The 18,892-nt window shown below is 42.6% G+C and overlaps 1 long non-coding RNA gene across 1 annotated transcript; it reads left to right on the top strand.

The window, feature by feature from the left end:
* Nucleotides 1-15,606: 15,606 nt before the first annotated feature.
* On the top strand, nucleotides 15,607-16,893 carry LOC123442509. The gene is made up of 2 exons (XR_006630480.1): nucleotides 15,607-16,232; nucleotides 16,639-16,893. It is a non-coding gene; the product is annotated as an uncharacterized LOC123442509 (long non-coding RNA).
* The last annotated feature ends 1,999 nt before the right edge of the window (nucleotides 16,894-18,892 follow it).

Raw genomic sequence — 18,892 nt, 5'->3', positions numbered from 1 at the left:
TCTGATGATTGAAATGTATTGTTTTAGTCCAAACAATTGGTTTATATTTTGCTTGTGCCATTAATGTACTAGGATTAAATAAAACTAAGATCTTATAGGATACCTTAGTTGTTTGAGTTGTCTTGCTTCCCTATGCATTTCAACCGTTCATCTAATGGCTATGTTTTCTTATTCATGTAAAGAAGAACCCCTGACTGAGATCGAGAAGATTAGGGCTAGAACTATGATGAGGAACAACTGCATGTTCCATTCGGTAGGTCTTGGTGCGATAGTATCAATGATTAGGAAGTCAAATGCACGTGAAGACGGTAGTGCACCTACTTGTGATGAATCGGCATCTGCCATAACACAAGCTGGAAGCTGAGACTGCAACCCTAAAGATGATGAAGTTATTGAAGGAGAGGAAGTTGATGACAAATTAGTGAAGAAGGAAGGAAAGGTGCAAACTCTATCTTGTTTAGGGTGGGAGTTGTATGTTGTGTGCTTTCTTTTTTCGTACATTGCAGAATTTTCTTGTGATCTAATTCTGCCGTCCTTGCCTTTTATACGACACCCTGCTGGTTTCTAGGAAGAAGAAGTGTGCTAACTGAAACAGGAGGAAAGTTTCAGAAACATCTACTCCAATGGCTCCAGGAAGGGTGTTAGCTCTATCTCCAGAAGGATCAAAGAGGCTTCTGACACCTGATGATGAACCAGTTGTGGCTAGACTCACAGAAGGATCAAAGAGCCTTCTGACACCTGATGATGAACCATTTTTGGCTAGACTCACTAGGCAGAAAGTAAGGGAGGATGTTGACAAGAGCCTGCTGCACAAGGGTCAAGGACCACTGCGAACTGATGATGAGTTGGCCTCCATGGAAAAAGGAAGCAGGATGTGCATGGACCTCAGCCCTGTTGCACCTTCTGTGGTCAGCAATCATGGCCATGAGTTGAACTTGACAGTCCTTTCTACAGAACCTGAGCAGCCAATGGGTGATGAAGGCATGTTCATCTAGTTTTCTTTTCTTACTAGTTCATTTTCTAAATGTAAGCAATGCATGTATGGGTGACTACTAGTCTTGACTAATGTTTGAATGTATCCTTTTCAGGCGCTGTTGATGTGGTCAAGAGTTCTAGGAATGGCAAAGGGCTAGAAAAGTTGACACGTGCAATGGGAGCAAAGGTGAGAATTGAAATCGCTGAAGGGATGAGGCGTCCGGAGAAGCCCGTGCAGGCTGCGAAGCTAGCATCTGAGGGTGGCCTCATTGCGAGAGCTCATATGCCGCTGCTTCCTCACTTCAAGGAGTATAAAAAGAACCCAAGTCTTGTGCAGAATTATATAGGAAAAGTATATGTAAGCTAACTATCTTGTTGCTGAATGTGGTCTTTATTCCCTGTTATTATACATCTCATATGATGGTTAATCTTGGTACTCATCTTGTTTGTTGCCTTTGTAGGCAAATTTTGAGATGGACACGGAATCAAGTGTCATTGAGTATGCATGCACTGATATCTTGAAGAATTCGTTGAGGAACAGATGCCATCATGTCAAGAAGGAGTACTTTGACAATGTCGAAGCAAGCAAGGTTAGCATCAAGTCCCCTATTTCTGACATAACGGATACTGAATGGCAAAGGCTGGTCGAGCTGTGGTCAACTCCAAGACACAAGGTATGTAAATGCTTGAATGTTGCTTTACCTTGCCCATGCAAACTGTGTGATTTGCTTTATTGTATGGAAGTGATGATCTGATGTGCACATATGTAGGAGACATGTGCCAATAACGAGGTTAATCGAACAAAAGTCAAGTTTGCGGAGAAAACTGGTTCAAGATGCTATGTTGCTCATGTGCATGCAACTGTAAGATCCAACACTGTTGTTCCTTTAGTTGTTTTCCTTTAGACATAAGCATCAATTTGTTGCATAAGCTAATGGTTGGGTTGTTGTTGAAAAACATTTCGGCAAGAGCAAAGAAAGGGTGAAGTGTTATCTGCATTGGACATTTTCAAGGCGACACACAACAACACCAAACATGGATTCTCAGAGGATGTTCAAGTTGCTATAGTAAGTAATCTTCCTTGGATTTGTTTCTGGCCTCATGTGCTATACCGTTGTATGCTCTAGGAGTGAAAAACATGGATTTTGTTTCTGGATGAGCCACTATAAGTAGTATGGGCGTGTTTGGTTGCCTGGGTGCATCCAGGATGCATTGCATGAAGGAGCTTGGGTGGGTCTGGCCTGGTTGAGCCGATGCAAAATAGAGATGAGAAGTGTGTTTGGTGTACTGCATGGTACGAGCCGGGTTCAACTCAGATTTTGTTTGGTATGTTGCATCTTGGGTTGTATGAGACATGCAACATACAACAAACTTGGTCACAGAATTTTAGAACAATGAACATAATTATTAAACCTGGTCACAGAATACATAATACATAGTACATCTTAGAACACATATTACTATTACATCACTAATGGCAAACATAGTACATCATTTTCTATGTCAATAACACCATCACAGGCTGGATTCCCAGTCCAAGTATGCTCCGGCGGTAAAAATATATGCACATATTATTAATACTATTTACACCATTTGCATAACTATTTTGTCTACCTACTGAGCATCTTCAGAAGCTAGCAAAGTTTTCTAGTTCATGGCCATGGCTGCTTGTTTGTCTACCTACTAACCAACAAAACAACAGCCGGCAGGGTGCGGTCTTTGGCCATGTATTGCCTGCACATATCCATGCTAATGACGAGCCTGGCGTAATACAAAACTACCCAGCTATCTCTAATCCATAGGGGAAGAGTAGATTGGTGCTAGATCTGATTCCACAATAATAAAAGTAGAGGGAAGCCAAACATTGAGAGTATTGCACCATGGATGCGAGCCAGGTGCGACGCAAGGAACCAAACACGCCCTATATGCATCAGCTCCTTTTGTGTCCAGCATTTTATTGTAACAACCAGTAAAATTCCCGTTTGCCTTTGTATTATTATCCTGCTATGTGATGATACATGCTTATACATGTAGTTTGTTGAGTCTAAAATAACAACCAGTAAAATAGTAGTTTCTGTATAAGTAGTTTCTGTATTAATTTCTGTATAACTAGTTTCTGTATGTAGTTTCTGTATAAGTAGTTTCTGTATTCTTCATTAATTTCTGTATAAGTAGTTTCTGTATGTAGTTTCATTATTTCATTAGTTTCTGGTTTTATGTAGTTTCTGGTTTCATTAGTTTCTGTATGTAATTTCTGTATAAATAGTTTCCTCTCCCTGGTTCTATTAACATGAAACCAGAAACTTATTCCTATCTTATTCGGAGATGGTACTACCAAACTCTACTGGTTCTATTAACATGAAACCAGAAACTTATTCCTATCTTATTCGGAGATGGTACTACCAAACTCTACTGGTTCTATTAACATGAAACAGAAATCTGGTTTCATTATGTCTGCTTTCCTCATTATTGGGCGCTTATTTTGCTTTCTTTCTCATGGATTTAAACTGTTTCTCAATGCATTCATTATCTTTCTGTCTGAGATGGAAGAGAAGCTGACTGCTCCTGTACAAGAAGGCGAAGAGCGAAAGTCTTCTGATTCAGTTGTTGCGGAAGTTCTGACCAAGCATCGCCCATCAAGCAAATTTTTGAAGAATGTTGGTCTGCAGCCAAACTCTACTGACAAGTCCAGCAAGTCAAATGCTACTGTCAATGCTCGTGTGCTGGATCTACAAGAGCAGCTCGAGATGTCGCGTCAAAGAAGTGAAGTTATGCGTGAAGAGATGGATGCTATGAAGAGGAAGGCAGCAGAAGCTGAAGCTGCACAAGCTGAACGCGACAAGTCCTATGAGCTGCTGCTCAAGAAGGCGGAAGAAAATGATGCGAAGTATGCTCAGCTGATGGTGTTGCTTGGAGCCAAAACACGAAACTAGTTGGTTTTAGAATTAGATTTTGATAGCAGTTCTTGTGCACTTGATAACTATGTGTGGACTGAAATTTATTTTGGTTGTGCTCAGATTTTGGTAGCAGTTCTTGTGCTACAGATTTAGGATTTGTATGGGCTCAGATTTAGGATCTGTATGTGCTATGCTATTTTTGGTGTGGGCTGAAATTTTTGGTTGTGCTACATACTTTGTGATGTGAGCTATATAATATCAGATTTTGGTTGTGCTTCATACTTTGTGATGTGGGCTGACTTTGTGATGTGGGCTGAGATGTTTTAGAATCTGTGTATGGGCTTCAAAGTTCCATGGGCTCAGATTTATGTGTATGGGCTTCGAATTTGTATGGGCTCAGATTTATTTGGACATAAAAGAAAAAAAGTTGCTGAATTCAAAAATGAAAAAAGGCCAAAACTGAAAATGGATCAAATGTATTTAGGCGTGAAAAGGCCAAGGCCCAAAAGAAGCCCAAATTAGAAAGATAAAAAAATTCGAAAAAAAACTAAAGTGGCTGAAAATAGGCCAAGGCCCAAAAGAAGGCCAATAAGAAAAGCCCAAAAAAATAAAACGAGCCCATGTGATCAATTGAAATGGGTTGGGCTAATTTCAGCCATGACGTTTTGATTTCGTCGTAATTTTTCCACGTAGGACTGCCACGTAGGACTGGGTTTGATTGTCAGCGACGATTTAGGATCGTCATAAAGGTTACGACAATCCAGGAATCGTCGTAAAAGTTACGACGATTTTGACCAAAACGTCGTTGATGTTCATTTGTGACGCTCCGTTTTCGACGCTTGGTTTTTCGTCGTGAGATCGTCGTAAATGAAAAACCGTGACGATGTAGCGGCGAAAAAATAGTGTCGTGTACTAGCATATTCCTTGTAGTGTAAGCATAAAACAACGTCGAACCTTAAGTGTGCAGACCCTGTGGGTTCGAGAACTATGTAGACATGACCCGAGAGACTCCTCGGTCAATATCCAATAGCGGGACCTGGATGCCCATATTGGATCCTACATATTCTATGAAGATCTTATTGTTTGAACCTCAGTTCCAAGGATTCATATAATCTCGTATGGCATTCCCTTTGTCCTTCGGTATGTTACTTGCCCGAGATTCAATCGTCAGTATCCGCATACCTATTTCAATCTCGTTTACCGGCAAGTCTCTTTACTCGTTCCGTAATACAAGATCCCGCAACTTACACTAAGTCACGTTGCTTGCAAGGCTTGTGTGTGATGTTGTATTACCGAGTGGGCCCCGAGATGCCTCTCCGTCATACGGAGTGACAAATCCCAGTCTTGATCCATACTAACTCAATGGACACCTTCGGAGATACCTGTAGAGCATCTTTATAGCCACCCAGTTATTTTGTGACGTTTGATACACACAAAGCATTCCTCCGGTGTCAGTGAGTTATATGATCTCATGGTCATAGGAATAAATACTTGACATGCAGAAAACAGTAGCAACAAAATGACACGATCAACATTCTACGTCTATTAGTTTGGGTCTAGTCCATCACATGATTCTCCCAATGATGTGATCCAGTTATCAAGCAACAACACCTTCTACATAGTCAGAAGACCGTGACTATCCTTGATCAACTCGCTAGCCAACTAGAGGCTTGCTAGGGACAGTGTTTTGTCTATGTATCCACACATGTATCTAAGTCTTCATTCAATACAATTATAGCATGGATAATAAACGATTATCTTGATACAGGAATTATAATAATAACTTATTTATCATTGCTTCTAGGGAATAATTCCAACAGTCTCCCACTTGCACTAGAGTCAATAATCTAGCCCTCACCTCACCATGCGAATTACATTGTAATAAATCTAACACCCATAGAGTTCTGGTGTTGATCATGCTTTGCCCGTGGAAGAGGTTTAGTCAGCGGGTCTGCTACATTCAGATCCGTGTGCACTTTGCATATATTTACGTCATCCCCTTCGACATAGTCGTGGATGAGGTTGAAGCGTCGTTTGATGTGTCTGTTCTTCTTGTGAAACCGTGGTTTCTTTGCTAAGGCAATGACACCCATGTTGTCACAGAACAAGGTTATTGGATTCAGTGCGCTTGGCACAACTCCAAGATCCGTCATGAACTGCTTCATCCAGACAAACTCCTTAGCCGCCTCCGAGGCAGTCATGTACTCCGCTTCACATGTAGAATCAGCTACGACACTTTGCTTGGAACTGCACCATCTTACCGCACCCCCATTAAGAATAAACACGTATCCGGTCTGTGACTTAGAGTCGTCCGGATCTGTGTCAAAGCTTGCATCGACATAACCTTTTACGGCGAGCTCTCCGTCACCTCCATACACGAGAAACATCTCCTTAGTCCTTTTCAGGTACTTCAGGATATTCTTGACCGCTGTCCAGTGATCCACTCCTGGATTACTCTGGAACCTGCCTGCCATACTTATGGCCAGGCTAATGTCCGGTCTAGTGCACATCATTGCATACATGATAGAACCTATGGCTGAAGCATAGGGGACGGTGCTCATATGCTCTCTATCTTTATCAGTTGCTGGGCACTGAGTCTTACTCAATATCATACCTTGTAAAACTGGCAAGAACCCCTTCTTGGACTGTTCCATTTTGAACCTCTTCAAAACTTTATCAAGGTATGTGCTTTGTGAAAGTCCTATCAGGCGTTTTGATCTATCCCTATAGATCTTAATACCTAGAATGTAAGCAACTTCTTCTAGGTCCTTCATAGAGAAACTTTTATTCAAGTAATCCTTTATGCTCTCCAAAAACTCCACGTTGTTTCCAATCAACAATATGTCATCCACATATAATATTAGAAACGCTACAGAGCTCCCACTCACTTTCTTGTAAATACAAGATTCTCCAACCACTTGTATAAACCCAAATGCTTTGATCACCTCATCAAAGCGTTTATTCCAACTCCGAGATGCTTGCACCAGTCCATAAATGGATCGCTGGAGCTTGCATACTTTGTTAGCATTTTTAGGATCGACAAAACCTTCGGGTTGCATCATATACAACTCTTCCTTAAGGAAACCGTTAAGGAACACCGTTTTGACATCCATCTGCCAGATTTCATAATCGAAAAATGCAGCTATTTCTAACATGATTCTGACTGACTTAAGCATCGCTACGGGTGAGAACGTCTCATCGTATTCAAGTCCTTGAACTTGTGAAAAACCCTTTTCCACAAGTCGAGCTTTATAAACGGTCACATTACCGTCAGCGTTAGTCTTTTCTTAAAGATCCATTTGTTCTGAATAGCCTTGCGGCCCTCAGGTAGTACTTCCAAAGTCCACACTTTGTTTTCATACATGGATCCTATCTCGGACTTCATGGCCTCCAACCATTTGTTGGATTCCAGGCCCACCATTGCTTCTTCATAATTCACAGGCTCATTGTTGTCTAACAACATAATTGGTAAGACGGGATTACCGTACCACTCAGGAGTAGTACACGATCTCGTCGACCTGCGAGGTTCGATAGGAACTTGATCCGGGGTTTCATGATCATCATCATTAACTTTCTCCTCAACCGGCGTCGCAACGACAGGGGTTTCCCCTTGTCATGCGCCACCATCCAGAGGGATGAGAGGTTCGACAACCTCATCAAGTTCTATCTTCCTCCCACTCAATTCTCTCGAGAGAAACTCCTTCTCGAGAAAAGCTCCGTTCTTAGCAACAAACACTTTGCCCTCGGATTTGAGATAGAAGGTGTACCCAACTGTCTCTTTCGGGTAACCTATGAAGATGCACTTTTCCGCTTTGGGTTCCAGCTTTTCAGGCTGAAGCTTTTTGACACAAGCATCACATCCCCAAACTTTAAGAAACGACAACTTTGGTCTTTTGCCATACCATAGTTCGTATGGTGTTGTCTCGACGGATTTTGTTGGTGCCCTATTTAAAGTGAATGCAGCTGTTTCTAATGCATAACCCCAAAACGATAACGGCAGATCGGTAAGAGACATCATAGATCGCACCATCTCTAATAAAGTACGATTACGACGTTCGCACACACCATTACGCTGTGGTGTTCCAGGCGGTGTCAACTCTGAAACAATTCCACATTGTCTTAAGTGAGCACCAAACTCGAAACTCAGATATTCACCCCCACGATCAGACCGTAGGAATTTGATCTTCTTGTTACGAGATTTTCAACTTCACTCTGAAATTGCTTGAACTTTTTAAATGTTTCAGACTTGTGCTTCATTAAGTAGACATAACCATATCTACTCAAATCATTAGTGAAGGTGAGAAAATAACGATATCCGCCGCGTGCCTCCACGCTCATCGGACCACACACATCGGTATGTATGATTTCCAACTAGTCACTTGCACGCTCCATTGTTCCGGAGAACGGAGTTTTAGTCATCTTGCCCATGAGGCATGGTTCGCACGTGTCAAGTGAATCAAAGTCAAGTGACTCCAAAAGTCCATCGATATAGAGTTTCTTCATGCGCTTTACACCAATATGACCTAAGCGGCAGTGCCACAAAAACATGGCGCTATCATTGTTAACTCTAACTCTTTTGGTCTCAATGTTATGTATATGTGTATTATCACTATCAAGATTCAATATGAACAATCCTCTCACACTGGGTGCATGACCATAAAAGATAGTACTCATAGAAATAGAACAATCATTATTCTCTAACTTAAACGAGTAACTGTCTCACAACAAACAAGATCCAGATATAATGTTCATGCTTAACGCAGAAACTAAATAACAATTATTCAAGTTCATAACTAATCCTGATGGTAACTGAAATGAAATTGTGCCGACGGTGATTGCATCAACCTTGGAACCATTTCCCATGCGCATCGTCACTTCATCTTTCGCCAGCCTTCGCCTATTCCACAGTTCCTGTTTCGAGTTGCAAATATGAGCAACAGAACCGGTATCGAATACCCATGCACTACTACGAGAGTTGGTTAAGTACACATCAATAACATGTATACCAAATATAACTGATTTTTCTTTGACCGCCTTCTTATCAGCCACATACTTGGGGCAGTTGCGCTTTCAGTGACCCATACCCTTGCAATAATAGCACTCCGTTTCAGGCTTAGGTCCAGCTTTGGGTTTCTTCGTCGGATTGGCAACAGGTTTGCCGCTCTTCATTGAATTACCCTTCTTTCCTTTGCTGTTTCTCTTGAAACTAGTGGTCTTATTCACCATCAACACTTGATGTTCTTTACGGAGTTCTGACTCTGCGACTTTCAGCATCGCGAACAACTCGCCGGGTGACTTTTTCATCCCTTGCATTTTGTAGTTCAACACAAAGCCCTTATAGCTTGGCGGCAGTGATTGAAGAATTCTGTCAGTGATAGCCTCTTGCGGGAGTTCAATCCCCAGCTCAGCTAGACGGTTTGAGTACCCAGACATTTTGAGCACGTGTTCACTGACAGACGAATTCTCCTCCATCTTGCAAGCATAGAATTTATCAGAGGTCTCATACCTCTCGATCCGGGCGTTCTTCTGAAAGATAAACTTCAACTCCTGAAACATCTCATATGCTCCATGACGCTCAAAACGACGTCGAAGTCCCGGCTCTAAGCCATACAAGACTGCACATTGAACTACTGAGTAGTCCTCCTTACGTGATAACCAAGCGTTCTTAACATCTTGGTCAGCCGTAGTGGGTGGTTCATCTCCTAGCGCAGCATCAAGGACATTATCCTTCTTCCAGCTTGTCGGATCAACTTAAGATTACGAGCCCAGTCTAAAAGTTGCTTCCATCATCTTTCAACTTAGCTTTCTCTAGGAACGTATTAAAATTCAGGGTGACTGTCGTGTGAGCCATGATCTACAACACAAATACATTCAAAGTGGACTTAGACTATGTTCAAGATAATTACAGTTTAACTTAATCAAATTACTTGCTAAACTCCCACTCAAAAAGTACATCTCTCTAGTCATTTGAGTGGTTCATGATTCAATTCCACTAGCTCAAGTCCGATCATCACGTGAGTTGAGGATAGTTTCAGTGGTAAGCATCCCTATGCTAATCATATCAACTATATGATTCATGATCGACCTTTCGGTCTCATGTGTTCCGAGGCCATGTGTGCACATGCTAGGCTCGTCAAGCTTAACCCGAGTGTTCCGCGTGTGCAACTGTTTTGCACCCGTTGTATATGAACGTTGAGTCTATCACACCCGATCATCACGTGGTGTCTCAAAACGACGAACTGTAGCAACGGTGCACAGTCGGGAGAACACAATTTCGTCTTGAAATTTTAGTGAGAGATCACCTCATAATGCTACCGTCGTTCTAAGCAAAATAAGGTGTATAAAAGGATTAACATCACATGCAATTCATAAGTGACATGATATGGCCATCATCACGTGCTTCTTGATCTCCATCACCAAAGCACAGGCACGATCTTCTTTGTCACCGGCGCCACACCATGATCTCCATCAACGTGTCGCCATCGGGGTTGTCATGCTACTCATGCTATTACTACTAAAGCTACATCCTAGCAATATAGTAAACGCATCTGCAAGCACAAACGTTAGTTTAAAGACAACCCTATGGCTCCTGTCGGTTGCCTTACCATCGACGTGCAAGTCGATATTAACTATTACAACATGATCATCTCATACATCCAATATATCACATCACATCGTTGGCCACATCACATCACAAGCATACCCTGCAAAAACAAGTTAGACGTCCTCTAATTGTTGTTGCATGTTTTACGTGGTTACCATGGGTATCTAGTAGGATCGCATCTTACTTACGCAAACACTACAACGGAGATATATGAATTGCTATTTAACCTCATCCAAGGACCTCCTCGGTCAAATCAGATTCAACTAAAGTTGGAAAAACCGACACTCGCCAGTCATCTTTGAGCAACGGAGTTACTCGTAGCGATGAAACCAGTCTCTCGTAAGTGTACGAGTAATGTCGGTGCGAGCCGCTTCGATCCAACAATACCGCGGAATTAAGAAAAGACTAAGGAGGGCAGCAAATTGCACATCACCGCCCACAAAAAGTTTTGTGTTCTACTCGAGAAGACATCTACGCATGAACCTAGCTCATGATGCCACTGTTGGGGAACGTCGCATGGGAAACAAAAAATTTCCTACGCGCACGAAAACCTATCATGGTGATGTTCATCTACGAGGGGGATTTCAGATCTACGTACCCTTGTAGATCGCAGAGCACAAGCGTTAGTAAACGCGGTTGATGTAGTGGAACGTCCTCACGTCCCTCGATCCGCCCCGCGAACCGTCCCACGAACCGTCCCGTGATCCGTCCCACGATCCGCTCCGATCTAGTGCCGAACGGACGGCACCTCCACGTTCAGCACACGTACAGCTTGACGATGATCTCGACCTTCTTGATCCAGCAAGAGAGACAGAGAGGTAGATGAGTTCTCCGGCAGCGTGACGGCGCTCCGGAGGTTGGTGGTGATCTAATCTCAGCAGGGCTCTGCCCGAGCTCCGCAGAAACGCGATCTAAAGAAAAAACCGTGGAGGTATGTGGTCGGGCTGCCGTGAAAAGTTGTCTCAAATCAGCCCTAAAAACTCCGTATATATAGGTGGGAGGGGAGGAGCCTTGCCTTGGGGCTCAAGAGGCTCCAAGGGGTTCGGCCGAAGGGGGGGAGGAGGATTCCTCCTCCAATCCTAGTCCAACTAGGATTGGAAGGTGGAGTCCTTTCCTTCCTTCCCACTTCCCCTTTTTTTTCCTTTTCTCTTTGATTTTCTTATCTCCTGCGCAAGGGCCTCTCTGGGCTTGCCCACCAGCCCACTAAGGGCTGGTGCGGCACCCCTAAGGCCTATGGGCTTCCCCGGGGTGGGCTGCCCCACCGGTGAACATCCGGAACCCATTCGTCATTCCCGGTAATTCCGAAAACCTTCCGGTAATCAAATGAGGTCATCCTATATATCAATCTTCGTCTTCGGACTATTCCAGAAACCCTCGTGACGTCCGTGATCTCATCCGGGACTCTGAACAACATTCAGTAACCAACCATATAACTCAAATACGCATAAAACAACGTCGAACCTTAAGTGTGCAGACCCTGCGGGTTCAAGAACTATGTAGACATGACCCGAGGGACTCCTCGGTCAATATCAAACGAACGACACCTCCGCGTTCAGCACACGTACAGCTCGACGATGATCTCGGCCTTCTTGATCCAGCAAGAGAGACGGAGAGGTAGATGAGTTCTCCGGAAGCGTGAGGGCGCTCCGGAGGTTGGTGATGATCTATCTCAGCAGGGCTCCGCCCGAGCTCCGCAGAAATACGATCTAGAGGAAAAACCGTGGAGGTATGTGGTCGGGCTGCCGTGGCAAAGTTGTCTCAAATCAGCCCTAATACCTCAGTATATATAGGAGAGAGGGGAGGGACCTTGCCTTGAGGCTCAAGGGATCCCCAAGGAGTCGGCCGAAGGGGGGAGGAGGAATCCTCCTCCAATCCTAGTCCAACTAGGATTGGAAGGTGGAGTCCTTCCCTTCCTTCCCACTTCCCCTTTTTTCTCTTTGATTTTCTTTATCTCCTGTGCAAGGGCCCTCTTGGGCTTGCCCACCAGCCCACTAAGGGCTGGTGCGGCACCGCTAAGGCCTATGGGCTTCCCCCGGGTGGGCTGCCCCCCCCCTCGGGTGAACATCCGGAGCCCATTCGTCACTCCCGGTACATTCTCGGTAATGCCGAAAACTTTCCGGTAATCAAATGAGGTCATCCTATATATCAATCTTCGTCTCCGGACCATTCCAGAAACCCTCGTGGCGTCCGTGATCTCATCCGGGACTCCGAACAACATTCGGTCATATAACTCAAATACGCATAAAACAACAACGAACCTTAAGTGTGCAGACCCTGCGGGTTCGAGAACTATGTAGACATGACCCGAGGGACTCCTCGGTCAATATCCAATAGCGAGACCTGGATGCCCATATTGGATCCTACATATTCTACGAAGATCTTATCGTTCGAACCTAAGTGCCAAGGATTCATATAATCTCGTATGTCATTCCCTTTGTCCTTCGGTATGTTACTTGCCCGAGATTCGATCGTCAGTATCCGCATACCTATTTCAATCTCGTTTACCGACAAGTCTCTTTACTCGTTCCGTAATACAAGATCCCGTGACTTACACTAAGTCACATTGCTTGCAAGGCTTGTGTGTGATGTTGTATTACCGAGTGGGCCCCGAGATACCTCTCCGTCACACGGAGTGACAAATCCCAGTCTTGATCCATACTAACTCAACGGACACCTTCGGAGATACCTGTAGAGCATCTTTATAGTCACCCAGTTACGTTGTGACGTTTGATACACACAAAGCATTCCTCCGGTGCCAGTGAGTTATATGATCTCATGGTCATAGGAATAAGTACTTAACACGCAGAAAACAGTAGCAACAAAATGACACGATCAACATGCTACGTCCATTAGTTTGGGTCTAGTCCATCACATGATTCACCCAATGATGTGATCCAGTTATCAAGCAACAACACCTTGTACATAGTCAGAAGACCCTGACTATCCTTGATCAACTGGCTAGCCAACTAGAGGCTTGCTAGGGACAGTGTTTTGTCTATGTATCCACACATGTATCTAAGTCTTCATTCAATACAATTATAGCATGGATAATAAACGATTATCTTGATACAGAATTATAATAATAACTTATTTATCATTGCCTCTAGGGCATAATTCCAACATGTGGGCCCCACCCAGGCGGCCTCCCTTCGCGGTGAGGGGGCAGGCCGCGCCACCAGGGCGCATGGGGGCCTGGTGCCCCCCTCTGGCCCTCCTTCGGCCGTCTGGAGTCTTCTGGAACGCTGATTTTTTGTATATTTTTTGTGGAATTTTTCGGGCACTCTAAATATGGGTATAAACCTGCAATTCACAGACATCAGCAGACAGAAACTCACACTGGATGCACTGAGTTAGTAGGTTAGAAGAAATATGTTGAAAAAGGTATGAAAGTGTACAAAACACATAACAGTATCACCCAAAACTTGAACGGAGCAAGCAGAAATCATAGATAGGTTTGAGACGTATCAACATCCCCGAGCTTAATTCCTACTCGTCCTCGAGTAGGTACATGATAACAAGCATAATTTCTGTGGTGACATGCTAACACACATATAAGAACTTCAAAGTAAAGTAAGTAAGATATGCAATTCAACTCAAGACAATAACAAGCAAGAGTCAATATCTAGTATTGAAACTTATCCCGAGATAGTTAGGCACAAGTCAAAATGATCCTCTCCCTTTCGACTTTGAGCACGTAATGATTTTGAATTTAGACTTGCGGGAACTAGAGGTGTACATTTAGCACATCATCATCATCATATTATTTGTAGTTATTCATGCCTTGAGGTGCTAAAAACATAATATGAAATTCAGTTGTTTCACAAAAGTGCATGTTGGATTAATTGATGTTTTATGGTATCAAGGTCACTATCAATATTAATACATCTTTTCTTGCATTCTTGTCTTTTGAACTTTTTGGTTGGGAAACGGGGGAGGGGGCGCCGACGATGGAGGACGTGGATCTGTGGCCGGAGGAGCTGGTCATCCTGAACTCCATCTGCTCGAAGTCGACTGCGAAGGCCAGCCATCTCTGTCGGCAGTAGATGGAGGCGGCTCACGCTCCGGCACACGCGACTCACGCCATCTTCCACGACGACAAAGAGTAGCATAGTATGTAGTACGTAGGCTATTTATTTTGCATGTTTTTATATGGGTCTAGGAGATGAAATATTAGAAAGCTGGATGTGAACGAGTAGGTTTAAGACGTGACCAGCGAGTGTCCGCGGACGTGTTTGAACGCTTGCGCGGACTTTTAGAAGGCAAATTTGCAAGTTGAGGTTGTAAATGTTCTTACAATAAGGTTTGCCCGCTCTCACGAGGGAGAGGCGATGACCAGTCACTCACGTTGATGATGGTGCAGCTATGGTCCCTCTAGTGTTTGCAATCGGGATGTAAAGCCCTCGCTCAATGATATACAACACTATGGTTGATGTGTTTGACCAGGGTTCGAAGTCCCACTTTAAAATTTCTCCTATAAAGTGAAGACATGGATGTAGTTTCTTCTATAAAGCGAAGACATGGGTAGCTTCTAATTACCCTCCCGTTCTCTTTTGTAATGCTTACCATAATCAATTCATGGTGTAGAGATTTGGCCTTTTTTTTGTTACTTTTCGTGTTCCTTCACATATTGTAAAATAAATCAAAAGTTCAACGGAAAAATGCACACCTAAAACAAAGCAAACAACACTACTCATTTATATTTACTTGTGTAATTTTAAACTTTTTAATTTGTATATACTTGACGTAAATTGACGTTTGGTTCAGGCTTAAAAAAATTCGATGGATACCGTGGACCGGAGGGTGAGGCTGGTGGTGGAGGGTAAGGCTGGTGGTGGTGCGTACACATGGAAACCAGCAGCCGGTCGATAGCTACCTTGGGCAGGAAATCAGTCGACATCTTCTCAAAACCATCCCATGCCATACATAATAAATAAATATATTAACTGGAATACCACAAATTTTTCCAGCTATTAGAGAGAGAAAGATACTACGAAGCTGTCCGGCCCTACACCACATAAAATAGAAAGAAACGGGTGAGAGAGGCAATTAACAAAGGTCGTAAATGGCAGTCAATATTTTCCTTTCAATGACACCTTCCAGAGAGCCCCTCCCCCCCTTCTTACCCCGCTATAAAACCACCCCTCGGTCTTCATCCCTCCCACACATCAACAGCATCACAGAATAGTTTCTTTCTCTCTTTCCCCTCCTCATTGCTAGATGTAGATGTAGATGTAGAATCCGTTCCATATCTTCTAGCCCCATAGATAGATGTAGCCTATTGTCTTCCAAGTTGTTCCCAGCATGCCTCCTTGGATGCTGATGCGTAGATCTCGGTTCTTCTCTGTTTTTGCTTGTTTTTCTGTGATCCGTTTGCTGTGTTTTGGATTTGGTTTGGAGGTGGAGCTCCTATCATTCCAATGAAGGGTCTACCGGAAGGGTTTGTGCAGCTGCTTGTTCATGGTTCCCACTATCCTATCTCCATTAGAACACGAGGAGATAGGCTTGTGGTTTGCATGATCGAGGAGCCGCTTCGATCCCTCGCTGACCGCTGTTTGGATTGAAGGGAGCTCTGCATCTTGATCTATTACTAATTAGTTTCCTCTTCTGCTGCATGCAAGCCTGGAAATGTTTTGCAGATTTTTCTCCTCCACGGTCCAGATCTGGGTGCAAGCTGTTTCTTGCGTTTAGATCTCTCCTTGAGCTTGAACTTTTCAAGCTGTGATTGTATGACCCCGGTGTTTTGTTTTCCCCTCAAGGTAATGAATGAAAGATTCAGGTTATGCTTTGTACTTTGCATGGACCTTTATTCCCTTGCCTTTGAGCTGTGGTGTCACTGTTCCTTCGTCTTTATCCCTTCCGTGACTGTCGTTTTTTCTACGGTACTGTTGTCCATTTGTGGGGGCCCTCTTAGATCTAGCCATGGACTCATTGATCCCCTAGTCCTACGTGTGGCCTGATTTTTCATGGTAGATTTGCATCAGATTCCTTACCGTTGTTGCTTGGATCCGGCTTCTGAGCACAGCACATGCGTTCCTTTACTGTTGCTGTCTCTTCCCCGTGCGTTCATCACGTGCCACCGTTGTGGGTAACTGCTTGGTTGGGGATTTGCTGTCAAATGTGAAGACTTTGTAAAAGAAGTCATCTTTTATACTTTTTTTGCAGGATTTGATAGAGGACGGATTGATGCCTTCTGCTCTGGTGGAAACTTTTTGGGAAGTTGGAATCTATAAGTGACCTAGGCTATGTTGAAGCTCTAGTTACCTAGGCTATGTATAGTGCTGTCCTTGTGCTTACTCTGTAAATCTGGCACCGTATGTGGTAGCTTAGGCTTGTAACTGTTAGCTCAGTGTCTATTCTTTTGAAGAGTATGTAATCAGTCTCTGTTTGAGCAAAATATGAAACAATTTACTGAAATTAGATTTTGTTTTGTGCTATAGTAGTTGTATTTGTATGTTGTTATAACGTTGGCAATATATTTGAATAGCAGAATACGAGGTAGTTTGTCACAAATATCGTTGAATATATCTCTTGTTCAGAAAGCTGGTCATATTACAGGGACATCTGTAGTGTTGTCGCAAAGGAAGATTCGGGCTCATAACGAGCCCCTTAATCGCACAATTCTATATTCTTGATACGCCTATCTTGAACACTCACAAGCTGGTCTGTATACCTACTATGCTGAATCCTGTAAGCGGGTCCAAATTTTAATGGGGTGTCTGCAGTATTTGTTTACTTTTTGAACTTCAATGATGCTGCAGAGTCCTAATGCAAAGTATTAACAAATCACAACACAACTGTTCATGCATTTAGAAAGTTACTTTTTTTTGAATAGAAAGCATTCTGAGAAGTGTACTACTTGGTAGGGTGACTAGAAAATCGTGGGAATCTTGCATTTCAAAAGATTGGTAATTTTTTGTTCATGATATAGTCCTACTCCGGCGGCGCTGCCCATCCTTTCCCGACAAAGTTGGAAGAGCAGGAAGAGAGATGGTAAATGGGCTTTTAAAAACATTAGTAGAATACTTGGAAAATTCTGAATTTTTTTATGATAAACTTTGACAAATCTTTTACATGCGTATCGAAAATTCGGCACGAAATAACAATCCTGAAAGTCGCAGTGGAAAAAACGAAGTCAACAGTCCAAAATGTATTCAAAACATGCATTTTTGGAGCATCAATTTTGTTTTTTTGCCATGACTTTCGCAAATGTTATTTCAAAGTTCTTCAAAAAAATAAAATCAGAATTTTTTGGATGTTTTTACTATTTTTTTATTTCACTGTACATGACGGAGCATATGAGTTCGGAAAAAAACTCCATAATATAGTTTTGTAACTAATTATTGTATATGTTAGCTATAACTAATTATTTTAAATGTTAGCTATAAGATAGGATATAGGTGACATGATTTTATAGACAACAGTGTATACTATTAACCAATGCTCTTACACTGCCATGTTCTGTCAACTGCAGGAACAGATTTCACGGTCTCTCTTATAACAACGCAGGATTTTTATTGCTCCATGATCATTCAATTATAGTCCCATATTGTATAGATTTTGATTTGATTCATACATAACCCGAGGCAATTTTCTATGCATGATGGTAGCTACACAGCCTTTGGAATAAGTGACCTTTCTTAATATATGAGGTGTTAGTTGCGATGACGTTGGCACAAGTGCATTTTTGTTGATATAAATGACTTTTACTCACCCCTTCCTATCTTTTTATTACCTTTTTGACACAAGTGTCTTTCCATTGTGTAGAAATGGCATTTTCTCACTTCTCTTAGTCTTTTTTGCTTGTCTATTTGACATAATTGTGTGTTTGCTTGCCTGACTTGTCCAAATTCACGATATTTTCATTATAGAGTTATTTTTCATAGTTCAAAAGAATTTAACAAAATAATCAGAGAGAAAAGTTGGAGTTGTGTGTAGCTACCATCATGGGGAGAAAATTATTTCCGTTCCAAAGTTTGTCATCCAAACAAGATTTGATATTGAAACCTCGCTGGATTCCGTGAGCCAATTCCATGAGCATCCAAACAAGCGTATTCGTATTCGGTATTCATGTCCATTACAGTTTTCCTACTGAATTGGTATTGAAATCAATTCAATACAGGGGCCTCCAACACATACATCCAAACGCAGTGTTAAAGGTATTTAGTGTCCAATTATCAAGTTAGTTGCTTTATTTGGTGTCCAATTACCAAGTTAGTTGCTTCCTGAATAATTGTTTGCTCTGTACAGTATTCAATCAGAGGATCCTTACTTGTGTGCTGCCGACACTTGTTTTGAACTGATTTTTATTTGTTTTGGTCAAATTGCTTCTATATGGTTAAAGTTTTAATTTTGATTTGTTTGGATCCTTGTTTGTTTGGCATTGTTACAATTTTTTGAGGTTGTTTTAGTCTAGTAG

Source organism: Hordeum vulgare, chromosome 3H (assembly GCF_904849725.1).
Source record: "Hordeum vulgare subsp. vulgare chromosome 3H, MorexV3_pseudomolecules_assembly, whole genome shotgun sequence".
NCBI lineage: Eukaryota > Viridiplantae > Streptophyta > Magnoliopsida > Poales > Poaceae > Hordeum > Hordeum vulgare.
This window is presented reverse-complemented; position numbering and strand designations above follow the sequence as displayed.